We start from the raw sequence: 15298 nt of genomic DNA on the forward strand, positions 1-15298 counted from the left end.
ATAAATGGATTAAAAGAACTGGATTAAAAGCCCTGAATATTCTAGTTTTTATAGATCTAAAACAATGTTTATTTTAGCTTTTTTTAAATATATTTTTAGATTTTACAAAAATGATTTTTGAGTTAAAAACACAAAAAATGGATTAAAAAAATGACAATTATTGATTTAAAAGGGGGAAAATCAGGAAATTTAATATATATTCATACTCTTCATTTTAATTTGATCCTAAAACAGAAAGTCGGCACTCATCATTTATTTTCCCGGGCCACACAAAATGATGCGGTGGGCCAGATTTGGCCCCCGGGCCACCACTTTGACACAGGTGTATTAACATATGCGTGTATGGTTCAGAGATGGGAGTGTGCTAATTGATATTGAGTTCCAGGTTTGAAGAGAAAAGGTGCTTTGGCTAATTTAGCACTCTTTTTGAAGGTATAAACACAGTCACCTCTCTTGTTAAAGTATTGGATTTTTTTTGGTGCAAAACCTTGGAGTCTTGGTACCAAAACATTTGAGGAATCCAGTTGAGTCCAGTTAATGAGTGGCTAATGCTACAACACTCTACTGCTGATTTTTTATTTATTTATTGTATTAAGAAGAAAGATGACTAAACATAGTGTTACATCCTGCTTAGTTGTGGGTCAAAGTTTTTAAGTTTTTTTTTTTTTTTTACAAAGAAAGAGGAAGTGAACAAGACATTTTTTTTTGGGTGCAATTCGTCCAAGTTGAAACAAATTGTATTTCTTGCAGAATTCATTTAATGCTGTCACTGAATTATTACACAATATTTTGAGTATTCCTAACTTTTATTTTAAAAACTTCAAATTTTCACTTCAAACTAGTACTTAACTGAAGTCTCATTAACTTTTTTAATTTTTTTTTTTTTAACCAACTACAATTGACTGACTTTACATTACACATAAAGTTGTGTTTTTTTAAATAAGAGTGGACAGAGCGTGACAGCGCCACCTTGGGGAAAAAAATAATAAAAATCATTATTTGAACAACATCGGCGGGCCGGATTAAAAAGCCTAGTGGGCCATATGTGGCCCGCGGGCCTTAGTTTGCCCATATCTGGCCTATACCCTCCCAATTGAAAAAATATATCTGTTGACAATTGTATAGCAAACATGGTGGTGATGTTATTGGTGACTCTACTTGTTTTTCTCACTTGTATTTGTTAGAGTTCTTCCAGCTCAGCGACATTTGTGTGTACGACGACGTGGCGTTGATAATTCAACATCTTTTCACTGTCGGCGCCGTGGATTTGTGTTTAGCGTTGTTATGGCGACGGAGCTCAGGTGAGTGGCTGAGTTTGAACTTGAAATTATTGAGTTGACGACGGCTTGGATTGCGTTCGAAATGACGATTTTGCAGTTTTCATACTTTGCATTGGCGTTTTTTTTTTGCTCAATGGCCTCTTCTTTGGAATCAACATCTTTCTTTAGATGTAAATTATGGACGCTATTCCATCTCCTCTCATGTCACTTTGCCATACAGTCACATCTCATAGGTTGTCAAAGTGGTGGCCCGGGGGCCAAATCTGGCCCGCCGGATCATTTTGTGCGGCCCGGGTCAGTAAATCATGAGTGCCGACTTTCTGTTTTAGGATCAAATTCAAATGAAGAGTAAAAATGTATATTAAATTTTCTGATTTTCCCCCTTTTAAATCAATAATTGTAATTTTTAATCCATTTTTTGCTGATTTTAGTTAAAAAATCATCGTGTAAAATATAAAAATATATTTTTAAAAAAGCTAAAATAAACATTGTTTAAGATCTAATAAAAAATGGAATATTCAGGGCTTTTAATCCAGTTATTTTAATACATTTATAAAAAATAAAATGAAAAATATTATATCTAAAATCGGCCCGCGAATCAAGTTTTTCTTTTGAGTGGTTAGCGCTTCAGCCTCACATTTTTTAGGTCGAGGGTTCAATCCCAGGTCCAAACCTCCCTGTGTGGAGTTAGCGTGTTCTTCCCAGGCTTGCGTGGGTTTTCTCCGGGTACTCCGATTACCCTCCCATATTCTAGAAAACATGCATGCTAGGCTAGTAGAGGAGTTGTTAACCATAAGAACATCTCGGTATGAAAAAATGATCTATGAACTATTGTGAAAGTCAATCAAAATAGCCACACCCTTGTTTTTTCCAGTCAAAACGGATTGGACGTCTTCATAAAAAATAGAAAATCTGTCATTTTTAGTTTTGCATTAAACATCAAGTGATCAGCAACAATGATAGATAGCCATTACCAATATTAAAATTGTGGTTTATCATACCAGATTCCATAAAATATGGTCAGCCAAATGTATGGACGCAAAAAAAATGATGTTTTTAAGAAAAAATATGTCGTTTTCGTGCACTTTTAAATCCACAATCTGTTGAGGAATGTCTCATTTGCACTTTGAAGCTATTTTTTCCCCTCTTTTCAAAGAAACCACCTTTGCTTTTCTTGCCGACATAACCAAAAGAAATACTAGGACCAAAAAATAATAATAACAAAAAAAAATACATTTTGCCTTTATTTACAGCCAGGCGCAAAGTAGGAAGACGGAATATTAGCGACAAAATTGCTTTGCTCGTAGACGACAATGATGGAGAAAAGGAATTGCGGGGAGAGAAAATAAGAAAGAAAAGAATCACTGAATATAAAGGAGGGAAAAACAGAGTTGAGGGAGGAGAGGAGAAGAACATTCAGCAAGGAGGATATAAAAGGAGAGGCTGGGGAGGGAAAGAGGGAGGGAGGGAAGCTGAGAAAGAAAGGGAGAGAAATAGATGGAGTGGGGGGACAGGAGAGAGAGATCAAGAGCATAAAACAAGGAGGGGGAGTGAGGGAGAGGACGAAAGAGAGAGAGAGAGAGAGAAAAATAGAAGAGGACGAGGAGGATTGGGGGCTGAAAGAGGGATAACTCACTAGAGACTTAAAAACCACAGGATGAAAAACCCCTCTGTCTGTCTTCAACTCTATATGGAGATGCACAAATAGGAAGGAAGGTTGGGAGGATATATTTGGTTGGGGAGGGGGGCTTTGGGGGGTGCCTTGTCCCTTTGCTTACCTGGAATGAAGAGAGAGAGGGAGGGAGTGTGTGTCAACCTGTGTAACTTTCTTCAATGAGTGGATTGGGGTTACCTGTTTGTTTGTGGGAATGTTGATTTTTTTTTAGTGACTTTTTAATTTTGGCAGTGATTTGGGGTGATAAGGAGGAGATAAAAGAATAGTTTGATGTATAAGTTGTAGTTGTAGGGGATTGTGCTGTAGGTTCACTAGAGTACAGGTGTTAAAGTGGAGGCCCGCGGGCTAAATTTGGCCCAATGTGTCATTTTGTGTGGACCGGGAAAGTTAATCAGGAGTGTCGACTTTCTCAAATTAAGAGTATGGATGTATATTAAATTTTCAGATTTTTTTTCCCCATTTAAATCAATAATTGTATTAATAATTTTTTTCTGTTTTTAGTTCAAAAAACATTTTGTAAAATCTAAAAATCTTAAATAAAATAAACATTGTTTTAGATCTATAAAAAAAATGGAATATTCAGGGTTTTAATCCAGTTATTTTAATCCATTTATAACATGAAAAAGAATCTAAAATGGTTCGGCCCACGTGAAATCAAATTGACGTTAAATCGGCCCGCAAACCAACCCGAGTCTGACACCCTTGCACTTGATGAAGACGTAGTATTAGTAGTAGTAATGAGGCTTGTACATCCACTAAAATCCACTAGGTGGACCTCTAGTAGAAGTTGTGTATACATCAAGTAAATGAATCTGAGCTAAAAACAATTTGGTCAAGCCATATTGATCCAGTCTCTGACCCCGGGGATCGAATCCACCACCCCAGACTTGTGACCCCACCATTCAACCATACCATCCTTCTTCGCCAATGTCAGCACACCACCAACTCGACTTTTCCCTTCCAAGTTTCCTTCTTTTTCTTTTTTTTCCTTCCAAATCAAAAAAGGGCTTTTGTCTATCTCTCCTTTTTCTACCTTCCTCTTGTTTCCATGGTTACTACCCCTTCTCTGGGCCGCGTATACACTATCTATCTCTCCCTCCCTCCCTCCCTCCCTCCCTCTCTTCTTATCTTTCTCATTTTGCTTTCATCTGCGCCTCCCTTCCTCCCGCTTTCTCCCGCAGCCTCCTCTCCTCCTCCTCCTCCTCTTCTTCCTCCTCCTCTTCCTCACTCCGCCTTTTATCTTTCTCCACTTTCATCTGTCTTTCACCTTTCTCTCCCCTCCGAGCCCGCCAATCCATCATTCCGCCTTTTCTTCTCCTATACTTATATCGGAAAAGAAGGGGGGTAAACTTTTATCGCCTTCCCTGTCAATTCTACATTTTTAATCATTCTCAATTCATCCCTTTCCCACTTTCAATGCCGCTTGAAATTGTCTAGGCGCCCCAATATGTGACGTAGAGATAGAAGGGGCGCTGTAGTAGTTCTTTTTTCCATCATAAAGGAAAGCGAATGATTTCCGTCATGATATCGGGAGATTAACCGGCCGCTGTGGTTTTGTCTTCCCCGGTGATGGATTTTTTTTTCTTCTTACACTCCTTTCCTCCATTTCAATATACCGTATTTTTTTTTTCGGATTTGAGCCGTATTTGTAACAAAAAAATGATGATTGAATCAAGGGAATGGCTTATATGTGCACAAAAGTTGGGATATTATTTTTTTTTACTAGATGTTGGAAAAGTAGGATTTACTATTTGTTGGTTATTTTCTGTTTTGCAGTAAGGACACAACTATTAGTGTCAGACTTGGCTCGTGAGCCGCGTTAACGTCAACTCAGTTTCATTTGGGACATTCGGACTATTTTAGATATAATATTTAGATTTTTTTTTATAAATGGATTAAAAAAATGGATTAAAACCCCTAAATATTCAGTTTTTTATAGATCTAAAACAACATTTATTTGAGCCTTTTTAAATATATTTTTAGATTTTACAAAATGATTTTTGAACTAAAAACAGAAAAAACTGATTAAAAAATGACAATTATTGATTTAAAAGGGGGAAATTATGAAATTTAATATACATCTATACTCTTCATTTTAATTTAATCCTAAAACAAAAAGTCGGCACTCATGATTTACTTTCCCGGGCCGCACAAAATGATTCGGCAGGGCCGGATTTGGCCCTCGGGCCGCTACTTTGACACCTGAGTTGTAGACGATTTTGTTAGGAATGAACTTGTCATCGGTGACTTTTTTTGCGGTAGTACTTTGTGTCTAGAATGAATTCAAATGCAGTCTGATGCTAAGCCAATCGTGAATGCATTTTCTTAATGAGCACTCAGCCAATTAGCGAAGAGGCTAACAGCCTGAAATCAGCGCTGCGCTCATCATAAGTAATCGGTGCTCAAACACTTGTGAATCATCATCATGGCACACCTCTGAAACATCGCATCGAATGTTAATTGCTACATCTGTCAAAAGAAATGTGAAAATGCTGCTGAATAATGTCTCATCTCATTTTCTCAACCGCTTTATCCTCATTTGGGCGCTAGAGAGCCTATCCCAAGTACACACAATCCATGTCATGAACAACAGCAAAGTAATTATTATCATAACATAATAGTATTGCATACAGCAGTGAAACTCCATTATCTATGCTTTTTTGAAAGTGTGCTTTTAACATTTGGCCAGCAGAGGGAGCCTATGCCTTTTTGAATTCTAGTATGTACTACGTATTTCCTTATCCGTAATATTTGATTATATTTTTGCAATACTAAATAAAAAATAAATCTGATTAAATACCTGTAAATTATAAACTAGCATGATTAGCATTTGAATTAAAATATAAAAAGTCTAATTTAAATGTACATATATTTTACGGCTAAAGCATGTTAATCAGTGCTGTGACTGCCAAACAGGTGGCGTTGTTGGATTACGTCACAAGTTTATTGTTTGCCTTCACTCTTGCAGGTGCAGAAAACTTATCTGGATGGTCCTTTTTTGGTGATTTATCTTCATTTATTAGCCAAAGATAATCATTTATTACCAAAAAGGAGCCACAAAAATGAATCACGATAGGACACCAATGAACTCAATCAACGGTTATCAGGTAAAATTCGTTTGTGGTTATTATGGGTATGAGGGACGTATTTGTCAAATAATCCAATGTTTGTCTAAATTATAGCCTTAAGATAAAATGTAATGTTTGTCGTTGAACAAACCGTTTAAATGTACTGCCACACAGAACAAATTCAATCATGTTGTCTAACAAAAAGATGCTAAATGCCTGTTAGCTTAATACTGTGTTCCCAAAATGTGTTAGCATTAATAATGCTAACATGTATAATGGGGAACGCTATCGATGTATATCGTTAAAAACAACTCATAAACTGTCGTTAATGGCGAAATACGTTAAATCCGTTTTAGGCCATATTTTGTCATATAAATTGAACTGAAACGTGATCACTTTAAACAGTTAGCATTACTTGGATTTAGTTGCTAATGAAAAACTCAAAAGTGTATGGTGTTCCTTGCCATTCAAACAGCTAATTAGATTAATTTTATGCATTTTTCCAGATAGAAATTGTTATTTCATCTACTGAGGGACTAATATTGGGCTAGCTCTGCGTGCTAGCAGATTATTATTGATCTGCAGTGCACAAAAGAAAACAAACAGGGGACAAAACTCCAACTAGCGTGTTTACTGTTAGCATACAACAACTTCCAATATTGATTTCCAATGGACACCATGTTGTTGACATATTTTCTCAGTGACTCACATGTAAACAAATGTGCAGTTCTGATGACTCATTTGGATGAAATTGTGTTTAATGTAGTATTACTTTGGCCTAGTGGTTTTTGGTCAAACACAAAGAGGTCTTTATGGTTTCAGGCGCTTTGAGCGGACTTCTGTGTTGAACGGCCAAGTAACAGACACTAAGTTTTTGTTTCCACGTGTCTCATTGAATGGAGCACCTGTTGCTTTTGCAGAGCTTCAAGAAGGGCTCTTTGATATCAAAACGTGCACGTGCGGAAGATGCTAGTGAGGATGGACGCTTGCTATCCTGCTCTTTGAGGAAGGACACCAGTCTTTGAATTCAGGTTTGTTTTTGATTTTTGTCAAAACCAGCAGAATACTTTTTTTTGTTCAGTGTTTGATCACAATTTGAATGATAGGCCTTCTCAGTCAAAATGGGGTGGACGTTTATTGTCGTCAATGGCGGCTAGGGTTAAAGACAATGGAGGAATATTTTTCTAAAAATAAAATAATAATAAAGTGGTTCAGAAAATGAAACGAGATGAGAAAATCTATATAAACTACTACACACAAGGTGTCAGATACATTGGAGGAGAATATTAGGCGCACTTAGAAGTCTTAAATTTTCTCCAAAATAGACAGTGCGCCTTATAATCCAGTTCGCCTTATATATGGAAAATACAGAAAACGAAAAACAAAAAAACACCAATGTCGGATATTAAAAAAATACCACAAACTCCTGAACTGAAACAATACTGTTAAATATGCAGATGCCATCTTAGTTTACAAAATCTTCCATCATATAGCTCCTCCCCCACTGCAAGATTTTATACAAAAAAATCCAAAACACCAACAATGGCTGGCTCTAGAGGTGACTGTAAAGTAGCGAGTGCTTCATACCTGGAAGTCAATAGCAATTACCGTATTTTCACCACTATAAGGCGCACTTAAGAGTCTTAAATTTTCTCAAAAATAGACAGTGTGCCTTATAATACACTGCGCCTTATATATGGAAAAAATGCCAGCCTTATAGTCGTGAAAATACGGTAATAATAAAGTGGTTCAGAAAATGAAATGAGATGAGAAAACTATATAAACTACTACACACAAGCCATCAGATACATGATGTTTTAAACTTGTCCTCACCTTTGTACTCTGATTTGATGTAAAAGTTGGTCAGAAGCTCCAGGCTGCCGCACGTCAATGGCGCTTCAGTTACCTCTCCGAAGATCAATGTCATACCCCGTCATCGGTAAAATCCCCCTTTTTGTTTGTTTCTTTTTGTTGGTTTTAAAGTTCTTGTTATTCACCGTGACTCAACCGCAGTGTTCTTTCATGGTAGAAGGTGAAATTGTAGTTATTTCAGGTGGGTAATGTAAGCTCGGTAGCCCCGAGACATGAGAAGAAAGGAATATTTGTGTGTTATGTCGTTTTACAGACTACTTAGTACTTTGAAATTTGATACAATATTTTTGATCATAGGTTCCAACTGAATGGCAGAGTTAGAAAATTCTGCAGGGCAGATCCTATTGGCTTTGAGAGACGTCCAATCAAATGGAGCGGTCGCTGACAGTCCATTTTGTTCAAATTGATTGGACGTTGGGGGATGTCAATGGCAGACAATGAGGTAACTTTAGCCTTCACACATTCCTGTGAAAATATGTATTTTAAAAAGTATTTGACTAAATTGATTAATTAATTGACATGGTCAACGTAAAAATGTGTTTTTATGTTTTTAAATGGTGGGTTTATTTTTTTTAGGTTTTAAAATTATTATTTAGTCATTTTTATATTGTAAAACTCAGAAAATATTCAAAATAATAGTTTTTTAATTAGAAAACTGCAATTCAGGAAAAGTGCAAAGGAAAAAATATGTATATTTTCAGAAAAAAATGTCAGAAGACAGTTAAAAATATTTACATAAAAAAATGAAATAAATATTCTGGATAACTGACAAAATTGTGAGAAAACAGCAAAAAAAATAAACAGAAAACTGGATGGAAAAATGGATTGGACGCTAGAAAATGAGTTAAATGAGTGCCAGGTAAGGGTGAAAAACAAACAAAATTTTTGACATCACAGGCATCATAAATCAAATCAATCCATAAAAGGGTTCAAAATAATTGCCTCATAAAATCAATCAAATTGAAACTGTGGCATTTTTGTGTCATTCACCAAGAAAAGCTTCTTCTAAAAAGTACAGCTCGCAGGTTGAGTCTTGTCAAATTATGGTCTTGTGTCATCATTACCTTTTCTTTGTAGACACACAAAAATAAAACAAAAACTCGTCAGACTAGTTCTAAGCACTCCGAGTTGAAAACATCTCATTTGGAGCCTTTTCTTTATTTGTCTCACAAACATCAATGTTTTAACCCTCATACTTTTGCAAAAACATCCGCAAAAAAACATGCTAAACTTGAATAAAGGGCTTAACTGTCACTTCTCATTACTCTCACTTCTATTTTGTTCTTTTTCCCCTTTTATTATTGTCCACATATGTTGAAAATATTGCTCATTCACTTCTAGTGAAGTAGATTCTAAATAGTCTTCTTTTCTCAGCTGTCTTGACTCCGCCCACTTGAGAAATCTCCAAAAAAAAGTTGACGTCCCCATCAGAATGAGCTGTGGAATTTTGTGCTATGCTAACAGGTAATCCATACTATATCTATCCTTTGTTGCTAGAAAGCTAAGCATAATCCTCATTTCTGGGTGTGATGTCACAACCAGAATTGCTAAAAGGCCTAAATTGTGGGTTCCCAAATGGTTCCATTTTGAATGGAATTGGAAAACTGTGTTTTCTAGGTGTACAATTTGATTAGCGCAGTCATTTTTCCTCGAAATTCTGCTCCAAAATATCTTTTTTTAGCAGCTAGCAAAGTCAACGCTAATCGCTAAACTCAATATTAAGCAGAGAACTTGTTAGTGACTTAACCCCCACTGCAAAAATTCATGTCAACTCTGCTACACAGTGATCGATTCATGTCATTTGACGTCAGCCCGAAGCCGGATCAATCCCAGCCGTGTTTAGTGTTCACATGAAAAGTGACATTGACTCACTTTAGTTTCTTTCATTGGCCTTCAGTTCGCTTAAATTGAATGCTTTTGTATTTGTGGTTATATTGTTTTCAGACTTGAGTGAAAAAAATGTTCATTTAAAAAAAAAAAAAAGGTTCATCTTTTACCAAAGAATGCCGGCTCCAACAATTTGGAATTCCACTCATAACTCTTGAATTTAGCTTATTGTGTACATGTGAGTCAGGATGGCCGAGCGGTCTAAGGCGCTGCGTTCAGGTCGCAGTCTCCTCTGGAGGCGCGGGTTCGAATCCCACTTCTGACAGATGATTTTGAGTATTTCACTATTGTATTTATCATGAGCTATACTTTAGCCACACTGTAGAATATTCAAACAATGTGAGTTCTATGTTATCTATCAATACACCCATCTATTAAAATATTATCAAATAGGCCAAATAAATATGTTTAAATCTATTTGGCTACTGTGACTCGTCGTTCATAACAGCCAGCTGGATTCCCACATATTTTTAAATAAATTTGGCGCACTACCTTATGGTATTTACCTTATTTATTTATTTATTACAGTTGGTTCGCGGGCCGCTTTAACGTCAACTTGATTTCACGTGGGCCGGACCATTTTAGATATAATATTTAGATTTTTTTTATTTTTTATAAATGGATTAAAAGAACTCGGTTAAAAGCCCTGAATATTCATTTTTTAATAGATCTAAAACAATGTTTATTTTATCTTTTATTAAAATATATTTTTAGATTTTACAAAAGGATTTTTGAACTAAGAACACAAGAAAAAGTGATTAAAAAATAACAATTATTGATTTTAAAAAGGGGAAAATCATTACATTTAATATACTTTTATACTCTTCATTTGAATTTGATCCTAAAACAGAAAGTCTGCACTCATCATTTACTTTCCCGGGCAACACAAAATGAAGCGGCGGGCCATATTTGGCCCGCGGGCCACCACTTTGACACCTGTGATGTAGTAAATCAGCAATAGTCGATCCGCCAAGTGGCCAGGTTGAGTTACTACATGAACCACACAATGCCACATTCCTGGGGACAAAGATTTGCTCTAGCGTGGCACGCTATGCTAGTCCTACCCACGGGGATTTCAACGGTTGTCGCGGCTAGATGTTAACGCTCTACCACGCGGAATGTCAACAGTTGTCGCATAACGTATATTTGACCCAACAGCAGTGGGCACATGGCTTTTTGATCTAGGAGGCGCTAATTTAGGCGCTCAACTGCTTGGCTATTAACACTTCAGTAGCTGCATTTTTTAATTCACTTCTTGCTGGGAAATGTCTTCGTAGACATCATTTTATTTGATTTTTTGTTGTTTTTTGGGAGAGTTTTTGTTCAAAAGTGTGTTAGCCACTATGCTAACAGGGCCAGGAGCTATTAGGATGTAGAAAAATTTGGAAAAGTCAAATATTTTGAACTATAATTCATCTCGAAAATGTTTTAGGAACAGGCTTATAACTACAAAATAACAAAGTACAACCAAATGAGCTATCATACAAATAACCTCTGTAATTTGAAGTTCCAAATCGATACATTTTGTTCTCGGCTGTTGACAAGAAAAGCTTGCATTTCTGCGAAGAGCCCAGAAACATAATCGGGCGGTTGCCGCGGAAACGTGTAACATGATAGGTCGGGGGGTAATCAGTAAACATGCCGCCTGATACCTGTTGTCTCTCACTTTGGCAGGGGATTACCCTCTAAATGGGGTATTTTCCAAGATGGCATTAAGATGCAACTGCTAAGTGAATCTTTCTGTATGGGTTTTGTTTTTATTATGGTCAGTGCAGGTTTAGACTTGTAGCTAGGTGCGCTAATGCTAGGTGTGTCACATTGCTCTTTTTTTATTTGGGTGTGTTTATTATGTGTGGGTGGGGGTGTGTTTTTTAGGGCAATTTGGCATCCAGGTTATTTGAAAATTTGGATTTTTAGCCAGAAAAGTGTATGTTTGAATGAAAATTCACGCTTGTTTTAGATAATAAAAAGGTGAGTTCACTTAAGATGATGTTTTATTTTTACTTTGTAGCTGAAAATGTTTGTTTGGCTTTGAAAAAACTTCATTTAACATGGTTGTGTTCCACATATAACTCTGGCATTTAGCTTCAGATAGACATGTGAGTCAGGATGGCCGAGCGGTCTAAGGCGCTGCGTTCAGGTCGCAGTCTCCCCTGGAGGCGTGGGTTCGAATCCCACTTCTGACAGATGATTTTGAGTATTTCACTATTGTATGTATCATGAGCTATACTTTAGCCAAAACTCTAAAATATTCAAACCTTGGCTAGTTATTTGCTATCTATCAATACAACTATCTTATAAAAATATTATCCAATAGGCCAAATAAATATGTTTAAATGTATTTGGCTACTGCGACTCATCGTTTAAAACAGCCAGCCGGATTCCCACATATTTTTAAATAAATTTGGCGCACTACCTTATGGTATTTACCTTATTTATTCATTTATTTATTACAGTTTATGAGCAATATTCATCTCCTTGACGGCTACTATTGACTTTTCCGACATCTTTCAGGCCAATATGTGTCAATGCATTTGTCCTCATTAGTACTCCATTCACAAAGAATGTTTTCAACATACTTTGAGTTGTCGAGACATCCTAAAACAAATGCTAAAATGGCGAAATGGTGAAACATTGATCAAATTCCCCCTTCCCAAAATGATCATTTTGACACATCAGCACACGTTACATAAGCAAAATTCCTTCCCAGGGAGATGAAACACCAGCTACAATTTGCATTTCCAGACTTAAATGAACTAAAAACCGAAACCAACTAATCATTTTTCATCGCCTTGGACGACCAATCCATTCAAAACAGATCGGTCATCCTCATAACTCTTTCCCAAAGCCAAATAACGCCAAAATCTCCCCAATGACCTTCCTCAGAGGTTAGATCATATGTCCACTTTGCGATCACCACGATTAAAAACCACACAGAATTTAACAGAATGATGGAATTCAAACGCTGCTTGGCTCATGAGCGCCACGGGCATTTTGCAGTTATCAGATGGCACATATTGAATTTGGAGCACCTCCTTCTCTGCCCATCCTTTTGGCTGAGCGGAGTGCAGCCCATGATGTAATGCTCAAGCTGATGTTCCAGCAACCCCCACTCTTGCTTCTTTCTATTTTTTTATATATTTCTCCCCCCCTCCCCTTTAGCAATCTGCTGCATGTGGGAGACGCCGTGCCGGTTTGGCGGCGGCGGCGGCATCGTCGGGGATTCTGGGGATCTCCTCCAATGAGCTACTCCGGACCCGTCCCGGCGAAAGGTAAGCGAGGGGAAGACCCCGAAATATGCGTATATACCGGCATTTTTTGCTAGAAAACGCGGTCAAACTAGGTAGCTCGTGGTCGTCACGGCGTTGGCTGCCATGGCAATCGCTTCCCCCGGTGTGTGTGCGGTTTCTGGTTTCCATGGCAAAAAAAAAAATGGAGACTTTTACGGCAAGTGGTGCAAATACCGTAGTAGAAATCGGCAAAAAAAAAAGATGACATCACTCGTCGTATGAGACGCAAAAAGGGTTTTTTAAAAGTGAGTTTACAGCTGGTTAAAAACTGGGCGTGTACAAAGAGAAGTCCGGCATTTGAGGGATGGATGCTGTGGTGTTGGTGGGTTTATCTGCATGCAGATTTTTTTTTTTTGATAGAGGCGCAAATGAGGGATGCACGCCGTTCGTTGCATTACGTCAACTCTTGCTCACTTTCTCTTCTCTACTTTCAGTGCCGGATTGCGCCGCGTTCCACTATTCCGGATTAGCTCTCGTCTGAAAGTCATAAAACCAGTTAATATTTCATGTGTCGTCTGCCCCTGCATGTAGATGGCAGGTATAATTAATTCATCTTCAGGGTTTCCTCTCTGTGACACCATGTTTTTATATCTAGGCGTTGGTGTGTTTGATTGTTTTTTTGGAGTTTTTGGTGTACTTGGTCAAGCTTTTTGTAGTGAAGGTGCTTCTTGGGAATGATTTTGGAAATATTTGTATTTTTGCAATGTGGTGTTTCCCGTGGGGGTGACGTGTTATCATGTGTTTGCAGACTAATTATGAAACTGGGATGAATACATTGGGAAGGTCATTCCAACTAATCATTTGGTTAACTGTGGGTTTAGTTTGTCTCAAACTCGCTTTAAAACGGTATTGCAGTAACTTTAAAAAGTACAGTAATACCTCATTTATGGAGGTTAATAGGTATTTAGACTTTTTGCAATAAGCGCAATGTTGGGAAAGTGTTTTCAAGATAGCTATTTTATATTATTTGAGCTTTTTAAACCCTCTCTGTACTAATATTTAACTCCTGAAGTTAGACACCGATGAGCTATTTTCACCCTTTTCATGTTTGTATTATTGTTCCTGTACTATAAACTTCTGATGTATATTTTCCTGATTTAAGCAGATTAGAGATTGGTAAATTAATCCTAGAGAAGGTGCTTAGTGAATTTTATTGGCAGTCGAAGGATTTGGATATCTAGCGCCATCAATAGCAGCCAATCAGGTTACATTGGCACAATTTTATTAGATTGTTTTGGTCTCACGGGAAACACTGCCATAATTTTCCCAAAAAAATACATATTGATATTTATAATAATCCAATTAGCTATACAACATACTATTAAATAATTACTGTCCTTATTTTCCAAAAATGAACAAATAACTTTAACTTAAAGCAGAATTTATTGTTTGATATACATAATACGTCCAATAACCTAACAGTTCATAGGTCCGACTTAGCCAGTTTAGCCATATAAATTGAATGAATACATTAATTGATGCTTTCTTGAAGAGATTAATGAATTAATTGCATTGACATGAGCATCTTAGCAAATGGAAGAAAAAGACAGCAACTCATTTGTATAATCTTTCAGTTAAAAAAGATCACATAGCTGTCGTGTAATAAAAATCCAATTTTCTGCTTTGGATCTTTGACTTGGAGAACCAAACAAGGAACGGTAGGAACTAGAAATCAATTTTTCACTGGGAAAACGCCTGATTAAATTCTCCTCTCTCTTTTCCCGTATGTGTGTTTGGGGGATGGGGAAAACAAACCGACCGACCGACATAGAGCTTGCAGGCAAATTGAGCCGCTGCCATGGACATGTTGGACCACCTGAAGAGTAACCATGTTCCTCGTGTTTCGTTTGATGGACATTGAGTGGACGAACAGTGATGCCCCAGTGGGGCTTTTCTTCAACAAATTAATCCAATTAATAACTTGGCTTTGGAATTTTGGGATTTTTCTTCTGTCTGGCAAACAGCTGAAACAACAACTATATTAGATACATTGTGTACTGTTCAGAATTCTGTGTTTAGCTGAAGTTAGCTTAGTTATACTAGTATGAGTCAGGATGGCCGAGTGGTCTAAGGCGCTGCGTTCAGGTCGCGGTCTCCATTGGAGGCGTGGGTTCAAATCCCACTTCTGACAGATTTCTTTAGATCACAAGATTGTGATCTACTGTCAAATTTTGGCTACAATTAAAACCCATCATTACTCAAAGTTAGCTTACATGTGCTAACATG

The 15298-nt window shown here is 37.2% G+C and overlaps 1 protein-coding gene and 3 non-coding genes across 4 annotated transcripts in view; all 4 read left to right on the forward strand.

Moving 5' to 3' along the window:
- Window positions 1-5888: 5888 nt before the first annotated feature.
- Window positions 5889-15298, forward strand: part of LOC144215249 (semaphorin-4B-like) — a 51278-nt gene continuing 41868 nt past the window's right edge. The window contains exons 1-5 of the mRNA XM_077744101.1: window positions 5889-6062; window positions 6944-7054; window positions 8193-8337; window positions 9270-9359; window positions 12945-13054. The gene's annotated coding sequence lies outside the window, so the exon portion shown is untranslated. The remainder of the gene's footprint in view (window positions 6063-6943; window positions 7055-8192; window positions 8338-9269; window positions 9360-12944; window positions 13055-15298) is intronic.
- Window positions 9965-10047, forward strand: trnal-cag (transfer RNA leucine (anticodon CAG)). The gene has a single exon. It is a non-coding gene; the product is annotated as a tRNA-Leu (tRNA).
- Window positions 11886-11968, forward strand: trnal-cag (transfer RNA leucine (anticodon CAG)). The gene has a single exon. It is a non-coding gene; the product is annotated as a tRNA-Leu (tRNA).
- trnal-cag (transfer RNA leucine (anticodon CAG)) lies at window positions 15121-15203 on the forward strand. Its single transcript has one exon. It is a non-coding gene; the product is annotated as a tRNA-Leu (tRNA).

This window comes from Stigmatopora nigra, chromosome 2, assembly GCF_051989575.1.
Source record: "Stigmatopora nigra isolate UIUO_SnigA chromosome 2, RoL_Snig_1.1, whole genome shotgun sequence".
Taxonomy (NCBI): domain Eukaryota; kingdom Metazoa; phylum Chordata; class Actinopteri; order Syngnathiformes; family Syngnathidae; genus Stigmatopora; species Stigmatopora nigra.